At 57.8% G+C, this 12,838-nt stretch overlaps 1 pseudogene; it reads left to right on the forward strand.

Moving 5' to 3' along the window:
* The first annotated feature begins 2,010 nt into the window (after positions 1 to 2,010).
* Positions 2,011 to 5,823, forward strand: LOC142404216 (uncharacterized; annotated as a pseudogene).
* Positions 5,824 to 12,838: the final 7,015 nt, after the last annotated feature.

The following is a 12,838-nucleotide window of genomic DNA, read 5'->3' on the forward strand; positions in this document are numbered from 1 at the left end:
CTACTCATCATTTACTCACTCGCCGCCGCTCGGTTACTCGCCACTCACTGTTTACTCACTCGCCACTCACCGTTTTCTTGCTACTCATCATTTACTCGCCGCTGCTTGGTTTCTCGCTACTCATAATTTACTCACTCGCCACTCACCGTTTTCTCTCTACTCATCGTTTACTCACTCGCCACTCATCGTTTTCTCACTACTCATCGTTTGCTCACTCGCCGCCACTCGGTTTCTCGCCACGCACCATTTTCTCGCCACTCACCATTTTCTCACTCGCCGCTGCTTGGTTTCTCGCTACTCATCATTTACTCACTCGCCACTCATCGTTTTCTCGCTACTCATAATTTACTCACTCGCCACTCATCGTTTTCTCACTCTCCACTGCTCGGTTTCTCACCACTCATGATTTACTCACTCGCCACTCACCGTTTTCTCGCTACTCACTGTTTACTCACTCGCCACTCACCGTTTTCTCACCACTCATCATTTACTCACCCACCACTGCTTGTTTTTCTCACTCGCCACTGCTCGGCTTCTCACTACTCATCGTTTACTCACTCGCCACTCACCGTTTTCTCACTACTCATTGTTTGCTCACTCGCCGCTGCTCAGTTTCTTGCTACTCATCGTTTACTCGCTCTCCACTCACCCTTTTCTCACTACTCATCATTTACTCACTCGCCACTCACCCTTTTCTCACTACTCATTATTTGCTCACTCGCCACTGCTCGGTTTCTCGCTACTCATCGTTTACTCACTCTCCACTCACCATTTTCTCACTACTCACCCTTTACTCACTCGCCACGGCTCGGTTTCTCACCACTCGTCGTTTACTCACTCGCCACTCACCCTTTACTCGCAAGCTACTCGCTCGCTCCTCACCAGTTGCTACCAGCCCTCCAAGGCAGCTTGTGGCGGGGACTGGATGGGAACAAGCCCTCTTCCTCACGGCTTCCGCTTTACTCGCTGACTACTCAGCCCTTAACCTCCAGCTTGCATTTCCCCTCTTACTCCCTCCTTACTCCTTACTCACACGCTTGCTCCTCGCTCGCTACTCCCTCTTAACTCCCTACGCATCCCCGGGCACCGCTACGTTCCCTGCATCCTCCCAACTTCTCTACTCGCGTCGCTCACTCGCTACTCACTCGTTACTTGCTTACTACTCGCTCCTTGGGCCGTCCAGGCCAGCTAAAACACTCTTTACGCCCCCGCTACTCACTCGCTACTCATCACTTGGCCGGCAAACGCGTCCCCGCTTACTCCCAGCACGGGGAGAAAGTGCTACTCGGCACCCGAGCCCTCCTCCGGGCTCACTCCCCGCCTTACTCCGTCCTCACAACCCCCTCCTCGCAGCTCCCCCTCCCTCCCCGCCCTCGCGCCGCCATCCGCGCGCCCTCCTCCTCCTCCTCCCTTCCTCGCCCCTGGAGCCGCTCACCGTGACCCGCCCGGGCTCCAGCCCCACGCGTGTGCGACGCACGAGGACCTCGATGCCGACGATGCCGCCGGGGCCGCCGCGTACCAGGACGCGGAAGGGTTCGGCTCCGCCGGCGCCGGGGCAGAGTCCGGCCAGGAGGTAGACGCAGGAGACGGGGAAGTCGCGGTGGAGGAGGTCGAAGGTGCGGAGGTGGCCCATGCCCAAGGCGGAGCAGGTGGCGATGGCGGGGATGGGGTTGGGGACGGGGTTGGGGACGCCGTTGGGGACGCCGTTGGGGACGCCGTTGGTGGCGCAGGGCTCCTGGGGGTGTTTGGATGAGCAGGATGGAGCTGTGGGGACAGGAGGAGCAGTGGTCCGTCCAATTGTCCTTCCGGGAGGGTTCTTCATCCTTCCAACCCCCATCGCCCGTTTCCCCATCTCTCCATCCTCCCTCACCCCCTTCTCCATCCCTCCTTCCACCCCTAAATCATTCTCCATCCGTTTCTCCATCCCTTCAGCCTTCTTCCACCATTTCTCCATCCCTCCTTCCACCCCTTTGTCCTTCTCCATCCATTTCTCCACCTCTTCAGCCTTCCATGGCTTCTCCACCCATCCCTCCATCCTTCCTCACCCGTTTCTTGATCCCTCCATCCCTTCATCCATCCCCCCTCCTTCCACTCTTTCTCCATCCCTCCATCCTTCACCCATTTCTCCATCCCTCCATCCTTCTTCCACCGTTTCTCCATCCCTCCTTCCACCCCTAAATCCTTCTCCATCCATTTCTCCATCCTTCCTCACCCATTTCTCCATCCCTCCATCCCTTCATCCATCCCTCCTCCTTCCACTCTTTCTCCATCCCTCCATCCTTCACCCATTTCTCCATCACGTCATCCTTCTTCCACCATTTCTCCATCCCTCCTTCCACCCCTAAATCCTTCTCCACCCATCCCTCCATCCTTCCTCACCCGTTTCTTGATCCCTCCATCCCTTCATCCATCCCTCCTCCTTCCACTCTTTCTCCATCCCTCCATCCTTCACCCATTTCTCCATCCCTCCATCCTTCTTCCACCATTTCTCCATCCCTCCTTCCACCCCTTTGTCCTTCTCCATCCATTTCTCCACCTCCTCAGCCTTCCATGGCTTCTCCACCCATCCCTCCATCCTTCCTCACCCGTTTCTTGATCCCTCCATCCCTTCATCCCTCCCTCCTCCTTCCACTCTTTCTCCATCCCCCCATCCTTCACCCATTTCTCCATCCCTCCATCCTTCTTCCACTGTTTCTGTCCCTCCATCCACCCCAAAATCCTTCTCCACCCATCCCTCCATCCTTCCTCACCCATTTCTTGAGCCCGCTGTCCCTTCTTCCTTCTTCACCCCTTTCTCCACCCATCCCTCCATCCCTCCATCCTTCCTCACCCATTTCTCCATCCCTTCATCCCTTCATCCATCCCTCCTCCTTCCACTCTTTCTCCATCCCTCCATCCTTCTCCATCCATTTCTTCATCCCGTCATCCTTCTTCCACCATTTCTCCATCCCTCCTTCCACCCCTTTGTCCTTCTCCATCCATTTCTCCACCTCCTCAGCCTTCCACTGCTTCTCCACCCATCCCTCCATCCTTCCTCACCCGTTTCTTGATCCCTCCATCCCTTCATCCCTCCATCCTCCTTCCACTCTTCATCCCTCCATCCTTCACCCCTTTCTCCATCCCTTCATCCTTCTTCCACCATTTCTCCATCCCTCCTTCCACCCCTAAATCCTTCTCCATCCATTTCTCCATCCCTTCAGCCTTCCACTGCTTCTCCACCCATCCCTCCATCCTTCCTCACCCGTTTCTTGATCCCTCCATCCCTTCATCCATCCCTCCTTCTTCCACTCTTTCTCCATCCCTCCATCCTTCACCCATTTCTCCATCCCTCCATCCTTCTTCCACCGTTTCTCCATCCCTCCTTCCACCCCTAAATCCTTCTCCACCCATCCCTCCATCCTTCCTCACCCATTTCTTGAGCCCGCTGTCCCTTCATCCTTCTTCACCCCTTTCTTCATCCATCCACCCATCCCTCCATCCTTCCTCACCCATTTCTCCATCCCTCCATCCCTTCATCCATCCCTCCTCCTTCCACTCTTTCTCCATCCCTCCATCCTTCTCCATCCATTTCTTCATCCCTTCATCCTTCTTCCACCATTTCTCCATCCCTCCTTCCACCCCTTTGTCCTTCTCCATCCATTTCTCCACCTCCTCAGCCTTCCATGGCTTCTTCATCCATCCCTCCATCCTTCCTCACCCGTTTCTTGAGCCCGCTGTCCCTTCATCCTTCTTCACCCCTTTCTTCATCCATCCACCCATCCCTCCATCCTTCCTCACCCGTTTCTTGATCCCTCCATCCCTTCATCCATCCCTCCTCCTTCCACTCTTTCTCCATCCCTCCATCCTTCACCCATTTCTCCATCCCTTCAGCCTTCTTCCACCATTTCTCCATCCCTCCTTCCACCCCTTTGTCCTTCTCCATCCATTTCTCCATCCCTTCAGCCTTCCATGGCTTCTCCACCCATCCCTCCATCCTTCCTCACCCGTTTCTCCATCCCTCCATCCCTTCATCCCTCCATCCTTCTTCCACTCTTCATCCCTCCATCCTTCACCCATTTCTCCATCCCTCCATCCTTCTTCCACCGTTTCTCCATCCCTCCTTCCACCCCTAAATCCTTCTCCACCCATCCCTCCATCCTTCCTCACCCATTTCTTGAGCCCGCTGTCCCTTCATCCTTCTTCACCCCTTTCTTCATCCATCCACCCATCCCTCCATCCTTCCTCACCCATTTCTCCATCCCTTCATCCCTTCATCCATCCCTCCTTCTTCCACTCTTTCTCCATCCCTCCATCCTTCTCCATCCATTTCTTCATCCCGTCATCCTTCTTCCACCATTTCTCCATCCCTCCTTCCACCCCTTTGTCCTTCTCCATCCATTTCTCCATCTCCTCAGCCTTCCACTGCTTCTCCACCCATCCCTCCATCCTTCCTCACCCGTTTCTTGATCCCTCCATCCCTTCATCCCTCCATCCTTCTTCCACTCTTCATCCCTCCATCCTTCCTCACCCCTTTCTCCATCCCTTCATCCTTCTTCCACCATTTCTGTCCCTCCTTCCACCCCTAAATCCTTCTCCATCCATTTCTCCATCCCTTCAGCCTTCCATTGCTTCTCCACCCATCCCTCCATCCCTCCATCCTTCCTCACCCGTTTCTCCATCCCTCCATCCCTTCATCCATCCCTCCTCCTTCCACTCTTTCTCCATCCCTCCATCCTTCACCCATTTCTCCATCCCTCCATCCTTCTTCCACCATTTCTCTGTCCCTCCATCCACCCCTAAATCCTTCTCCATCCATTTCTCCATCCTTCCTCACCCGTTTCTTGAGCCCGCTGTCCCTTCTTCCTTCTTCACCCCTTTCTTCATCCATCCACCCATCCCTCCATCCTTCCTCACCCATTTCTCCATCCCTCCATCCCTTCATCCATCCCTCCTTCTTCCACTCTTTCTCCATCCCTCCATCCTTCTCCATCCATTTCTTCATCCCTTCAGCCTTCTTCCACCATTTCTCCATCCCTCCTTCCACCCCTTTGTCCTTCTCCATCCATTTCTCCATCTCCTCAGCCTTCCACTGCTTCTCCATCCATTTCTCCATCCTTCCTCACCCATTTCTCCACCCCTCCATCCCTTCATCCATCCCTCCTCCTTCCACTCTTTCTCCATCCCTCCATCCTTCACCCATTTCTCCATCCCTCCATCCTTCTTCCACCATTTCTCCATCCCTCCTTCCACCCCTAAATCCTTCTCCATCCATTTCTCCATCCTTCCTCACCCATTTCTCCATCCCTCCATCCCTTCATCCATCCCTCCTCTTTCCACTCTTTCTCCATCCCTCCATCCTTCACCCATTTCTCCATCCCTCCATCCTTCTTCCACCATTTCTCCATCCCTCCTTCCACCCCTAAATCCTTCTCCATCCATTTCTCCATCCTTCCTCACCCATTTCTCCATCCCTCCATCCCTTCATCCATCCCTCCTCCTTCCACTCTTTCTCCATCCCTCCATCCTTCACCCATTTCTCCATCCCTCCATCCTTCTTCCACCATTTCTCCATCCCTCCTTCCACCCCTAAATCCTTCTCCATCCATTTCTCCATCCTTCCTCACCCATTTCTCCATCCCTTCATCCCTTCATCCATCCCTCCTCCTTCCACTCTTTCTCCATCCCTCCATCCTTCTCCATCCATTTCTTCATCCCATCATCCTTCTTCCACCATTTCTCCATCCCTCCTTCCACCCCTAAATCCTTCTCCATCCATTTCTCCATCTCCTCAGCCTTCCACTGCTTCTCCACCCATCCCTCCATCCTTCCTCACCCGTTTCTTGATCCCTCCATCCCTTCATCCCTCCATCCTTCTTCCACTCTTCATCCCTCCATCCTTCACCCCTTTCTCCATCCCTTCATCCTTCTTCCACCATTTCTCCATCCCTCCTTCCACCCCTAAATCCTTCTCCATCCATTTCTCCATCCCTTCAGCCTTCCATTGCTTCTCCACCCATCCCTCCATCCTTCCTCACCCGTTTCTCCATCCCTCCATCCCTTCATCCATCCCTCCTCCTTCCACTCTTTCTCCATCCCTCCATTCCTTCATCCATCCCTCCTCCTTCCACTCTTTCTCCATCCCTCCATCCTTCACCCATTTCTCCATCCCTCCATCCTTCTTCCACCATTTCTCTGTCCCTCCTTCCACCCCTAAATCCTTCTCCACCCATCCCTCCATCCTTCCTCACCCATTTCTTGAGCCCGCTGTCCCTTCTTCCTTCTTCACCCCTTTCTTCATCCATCCACCCATCCCTCCATCCTTCCTCACCCATTTCTCCATCCCTCCATCCCTCCATCCATCCCTCCTTCTTCCACTCTTTCTCCATCCCTCCATCCTTCTCCATCCATTTCTTCATCCCTTCATCCTTCTTCCACCATTTCTCCATCCCTCCTTCCACCCCTAAATCCTTCTCCATCCATTTCTCCATCCCTTCAGCCTTCCATGGCTTCTCCACCCATCCCTCCATCCTTCCTCACCCGTTTCTTGATCCCTCCATCCCTTCATCCATCCCTCCTCCTTCCACTCTTTCTCCATCCCTCCATCCTTCACCCATTTCTCCATCCCTCCATCCTTCTTCCACCGTTTCTCCGTCCCTCCCTCTTCACCCGTTTCTTCATCCCTCCATCCCTTCATCCTCCTCCGCCTCTTCCTCCATCCCACCATCCACATCGCCCTTCCCCCCGCCGCTCCCCCCCCCCCGTCCCCATCCTCAGGCCCCACTCACGGCACCGCCTCCCCTGTCCCCCGCTGTCCCCCTCCTCAGGCTGGGCGCAGACCCCGCAGAGCTGTCCCCGGAGCGTCGCCGGCGCTGTCACCGTCACCGCGCCGTCCCCGCCGAAGGCCACCCGCACGCCCGTGGCCGTTGTCACCCGCCGCTGGCCCCCACGGCGCTCCAGGCGCACCCGACCCCCCGCCAGCGAGAGGGGCAGGCGGGCCTGGTGCCCGGCCACCTGCGGGGAGGGGACATCGGCTGGGACACCCGGACGCCTGGGTCCCCTCCCCAGTTATGGGGTCTGGGGGTTGGAAATGGGGTGAGGAGCCCCGGACGCCTGGGTGTCCTCCTGGAGAAGACACCCCACCGCCCCCCACGCCCCATGCTCTCCCCTATCCTCACCCGCGCCATCGTCTCCTCTCCTTGGAGCAGGACCACCTCGTAGCCGTCCCCGCGGACCGTGACGTGGCCGAAGGTGGCGGCTGGTCCCCTGCCCACCTGGCCACTCGCCGTGACCTGGAGGGCGGGCAACTGGGCGCCGCAGGTGGTCACCAACGTCTGGGTGCAAGCTCCGGCCAAGCCGTAGTTCTTCCCATTGAAGGCCCGGTAGCGCCACCGCCCCAAGACGTGGCAGACGAGTGGGGGCTGCGCGATGGGGAGGCATCTGGGGGAGGTTTCCACCATCTTGCACGTCGTTCCGGATGGACATTGCAGGTCGTTGCAAGATGGGCTGATGGGAACGCATCTGGGGGAGGTTTCCACCATCTTGCACGTCGTTCCGGATGGACATTGCAGGTCGTTGCAAGATGGGCTGATGGGAACGCACTGGGGGGAGGTTTCCACCATCTTGCACGTCGTTCCGGATGGACATTGCAGGTCGTTGCAAGATGGGCTGATGGGAACGCATCTGGGGGAGGTTTCCACCATCTTGCACGTCGTTCCGGATGGACATTGCAGGTCGCTGCAAGATGGGCTGATGGGAACGCATCTGGGGGAGGTTTCCACCATCTTGCACGTCGTTCCGGATGGACATTGCAGGTCGTTGCAAGATGGGCTGATGGGAACGCATCTGGGGGAGGTTTCCACCATCTTGCACGTCGTTCCGGATGGACATTGCAGGTCGTTGCAAGATGGGCTGATGGGAACGCACTGGGGGGAGGTTTCCACCATCTTGCACGTCGTTCCGGATGGACATTGCAGGTCGTTGCAAGATGGGCTGATGGGAACGCATCTGGGGGAGGTTTCCACCATCTTGCACGTCGTTCCGGATGGACATTGCAGGTCGCTGCAAGATGGGCTGATGGGAACGCATCTGGGGGAGGTTTCCACCATCTTGCACGTCGTTCCGGATGGACATTGCAGGTCGTTGCAAGATGGGCTGATGGGAACGCACTGGGGGGAGGTTTCCACCATCTTGCACGTCGTTCCGGATGGACATTGCAGGTCGTTGCAAGATGGGCTGATGGGAACGCATCTGGGGGAGGTTTCCACCATCTTGCACGTCGTTCCGGATGGACATTGCAGGTCGTTGCAAGATGGGCTGATGGGAACGCATCTGGGGGAGGTTTCCACCATCTTGCACGTCGTTCCGGATGGACATTGCAGATCGTTGCAAGATGGGTTGATGGGAACGCACTGGGGGGAGGTTTCCACCATCTTGCACGTCGTTCCGGATGGACATTGCAGGTCGTTGCAAGATGGGCTGATGGGAACGCACTGGGGGGAGGTTTCCACCATCTTGCACGTCGTTCCGGATGGACATTGCAGGTCGTTGCAAGATGGGTTGATGGGAACGCACTGGGGGGAGGTTTCCACCATCTTGCACGTCGTTCCGGATGGACATTGCAGGTCGTTGCAAGACGGCTTGTTGGCTACGCATTTGGGCCAACCCTCCACCATCTGGCAGGTTGTCCCCTTCAGGCAATGCAGGTCTTTGCACGACGGCTTGTTGGGGATGCAGCTGGGGGAGGTTTCCACCATCTTGCAGGTGGTTCCGGATGGGCAATGCACGTCGTTGCAGGATGGCTTCTTGGACACGCATTTGGGCCAGTCCCGCACCATCTGACACGTCGTTCCAGCTGGACAATGCATCTCGTTGCAGGATGGCTTGTTGGGCACGCACGTAGGCCAGTCCTCCACCATCTGGCAGGTTGTCCCCGCCGGGCAATGCACCTCGGTGCAAGATGGCTTCTTGGGCAAGCATTTGGGCCAGTCCTCCACCATCTGGCAGGTGGTCCCAGCCGGGCAGCGGACGGTGTCGCAGGACAGCTTGCTGGGTACGCACGCGGGCCAACCTCCCACCGTCTGGCAGGTGGTGCCCATGGGGCAGCGGACGGTGCTGCAGGTGGGTCGGTTGGGCAGGCACTTGGGCCAACCCTCCACCACGTGGCACGTGGTGCCTTCCAAGCAGCGCACCGTGGCGCAGGTGGGGTTGGGGGGGACGCAGCGGGGGACGCCCTCCACCGTGCGACACGCCGTCCCGGCCTTGCAGGTGAGGTCGGCGCAAGAGGTCGCGGGCGCGCTCCTTGTCATCTGCACGCACTTGGGCCGGCCTCGCACCACCCGGCACGTCATCTCGCTCGGGCACCGCAGGTCACCGCACGAGGGGACGCGGATGCAGCGGGGCCACCCGTTGAGGACCTTGCAGCCCATTCCCGCCTGGCAGTGGAGGTTCTTGCAGGAGGGGCGGGAGACGCAGGCAGGACGGCCGTGCACCAGCGCGCAGGCGGTGCCGGGTTTGCAGGCGACGCGCTGGCAGGACCCGGCGATGGTGACGCAGTGGATGCCGACGCAGGACGAGGGAGGCGATGAGATCCCAGGGGACAATGGGGGAAGGGAAGCGGGGTGGCCCCAGGAGACGGAGGTGAAGAGGGGATAGCTGGGAAGACAGCGGGGCCACCCGTCTGTCATGGTGCAGGTCGTACCCTTGGGACATTGGACGTCACTGCAGGAAGGCCGGTGGTGGACACACTGGGGCCACCCGTCTGTCATCTTGCACGTGGTCCCTTTGGGACAGTGGAGGTCGCTGCAAGAAGGTCTCCGAATGGAGGTCTTGGTTTGGACGCAGCGTGGCCAACCATCGACCATCTGGCACGTGGTTCCCTTCTGGCACTGGATGTCCTGGCAGGAGGGCGGGTTGTGGACACAGCGTGGTTGGCCATCAATCAAGTTGCACGTGGTCCCTTGGGGACAGTGGATGTCACTGCAAGAAGGGTTCCTGAGGGACATCTTGGTTTGGACACACCGTGGCCAACCATCGACCATCTGGCACGTGGTTCCCTTCTGGCACCGGACGTCACTGCAGGAGGGCGGGTTGTGGATGCAGTGAGGCCACCCATCTGTCATCTGGCACGTGGTCCCTTTGGGACAGTGGAGGTCACTGCAAGAAGGTCTCCTAATGGAGGTCTTGGCTTGGACGCAGCGTGGCCAACCATCGACCATCTGGCACGTGGTTCCCTTCTGGCACTGGATGTCACTGCAGGAGGGCGGGTTGTGGACACAGCGTGGTTGGCCATCAATCAAGTTGCAGGTGGTCCCTTGGGGACAGTGGATGTCACTGCAAGAAGGGTTCCTGAGGGACATCTTGGCTTGGACGCACCGTGGCCAACCATCGACCATCTGGCACGTGGTTCCCTTCTGGCACTGGATGTCCTGGCAGGAGGGCGGGTTGTGGATGCAGTGAGGCCACCCATCTGTCATCTTGCACGTGGTCCCTTTGGGACAGTGGAGGTCGCTGCAAGAAGGTCTCCGAATGGAGGTCTTGGTTTGGACACACCGTGGCCAACCATCGACCATCTGGCACGTGGTTCCCTTCTGGCACTGGACGTCCTGGCAGGAGGGCTGGTTGTGGACACAGTGGGGCCACCCATCTGTCATCTTGCACGTGGTCCCTTTGGGACAGTGGAGGTCATCGCAAGTTGGTCTCCTAATGGAGGTCTTGGTTTGGACGCAGCGTGGCCAACCATCGACCATCTGGCACGTGGTTCCCTTCTGGCACCGGACGTCGCTGCAGGAGGGACGAATTTGGACACACTGGGGCCAACCATTGACCGTGTTGCACGTGGTCCCTTGGGGACAGTGGATGTCACTGCAAGAAGGTCGCCTTCGCAGGGTCTTGGTTTGGACACACCGTGGCCAACCATCGACCATCTGGCACGTGGTTCCCTTCTGGCACTGGATGTCGCTGCAGGTGGGACGATTTTGGACACACTGGGGCCATCCCCGAATCGTACTGCACGTGGTCCCCTTGGGACAGTGGACATCGCTGCAGGAAGGTGGCCTCAGGGAGGTCTTGGTTTGAAGACACCGTGGCCACCCATCGACCATCTGGCACGTGGTTCCCTTCTGGCATTGGACGTCCTGGCAGGAGGGTTGGTTGTGGACACAGTGGGGCCACCCATCTGTCATCTTGCACGTGGTCCCTTTGGGACAGTGGAGGTCATCGCAAGTTGGTCTCCTAATGGAGGTCTTGGTTTGGAGGCAGCGTGGCCAACCATCGACCATCTGGCACGTGGTTCCCTTCTGGCACTGGATGTCCTGGCAGGATGGTCGGTTGTTGACACACTGTGGTTGGCCGTTGATCAAGTTGCAGGTGGTTCCTTGGGGACAGTGGATGTCTCTGCAAGAAGGGTTCCTGAGGGACATCTTGGTTTGGACACACCGTGGCCAACCATCGACCATCTGGCACGTGGTTCCCTTCTGGCACTGGATGTCCTGGCAGGAGGGTTGGTTGTGGACACAGTGGGGCCACCCGTCTGTCATCTTGCACGTGGTCCCTTTGGGACAGTGGAGGTCATCGCAAGTTGGTCTCCGAATGGAGGTCTTGGTTTGGAGGCAGCGTGGCCAACCATCGACCATCTGGCACGTGGTTCCCTTCTGGCACTGGATGTCCTGGCAGGAGAGCGGGTTGTGGACACACTGTGGTTGGCCGTTGATCAAGTTGCAGGTGGTCCCTTGGGGACAGTGGATGTCACTGCAAGAAGGTTGCGGGGGGGACATATTGGCTTGGACACACCGTGGCCAACCATCGACCATCTGGCACGTGGTTCCCTTCTGGCACTGGATGTCACTGCAGGATGGTCGGTTGTGGACACACCGTGGTTGGCCGTCCATCATTTTGCACGTGGTCCCCTTGGGACACTGGACGTCACTACAGGAAGGTGGTCTTGAGGAAGCCTTGCTTTGGACACACCGTGGCCAACCATCGACCATCTGGCACGTGGTTCCCTTCTGGCACCGGACGTCACTGCAGGAGGGACGATTTTGGACACACTGGGGCCACCCGTTGACCATCTTGCACGTGGTCCCTTGGGGACAGGGGATGTCACTGCAGGAAGGTCGCCTACGCAGGGTCTTGGTTTGGATGCAGCGTGGCCAACCATCGACCATCTGGCACGTGGTTCCCTTCTGGCACTGGACGTCCTGGCAGGAGGGCGGGTTGTGGACACACTGAGGCCACCCATCTGTCATCTTGCACGTGGTCCCTTTGGGACAGTGGAGGTCATCGCAAGTTGGTCTCCTAATGGAGGTCTTGGTTTGGATGCACCGTGGCCAACCATCGACCATCTGGCACGTGGTTCCCTTCTGGCACCGGACGTCACTGCAGGAGGGACGATTTTGGACACACCGTGGCCAACCATCGACCATCTGGCACGTGGTTCCTTTCTCACATTGGATGTCACTGCAGGATGGTCGGTTGTGGACACAGCGTGGTTGGCCGTCCATCATGTTGCACGTGGTCCCCTTGGGACACTGGACGTCACTACAAGAAGGTGGTCTTGAGGACATCTTGGTTTGGATGCAACGTGGCCAACCATCGACCATCTGGCACGTGGTTCCCTTCTGGCACCGGACGTCACTGCAGGAGGGACGATTTTGGACACACCGTGGCCAACCATCGACCATCTGGCACGTGGTTCCTTTCTCACATTGGATGTCACTGCAGGATGGTCGGTTGTGGACACAGCGTGGTTGGCCGTCCATCATGTTGCACGTGGTCCCCTTGGGACACTGGACGTCACTACAAGAAGGTGGTCTTGAGGACATCTTGGTTTGGATGCAACGTGGCCAACCATCGACCATGTGGC

The sequence above is a fragment of the Mycteria americana genome, unplaced genomic scaffold (genome assembly GCF_035582795.1).
Source record: "Mycteria americana isolate JAX WOST 10 ecotype Jacksonville Zoo and Gardens unplaced genomic scaffold, USCA_MyAme_1.0 Scaffold_95, whole genome shotgun sequence".
In the NCBI taxonomy this organism is placed as follows: domain Eukaryota; kingdom Metazoa; phylum Chordata; class Aves; order Ciconiiformes; family Ciconiidae; genus Mycteria; species Mycteria americana.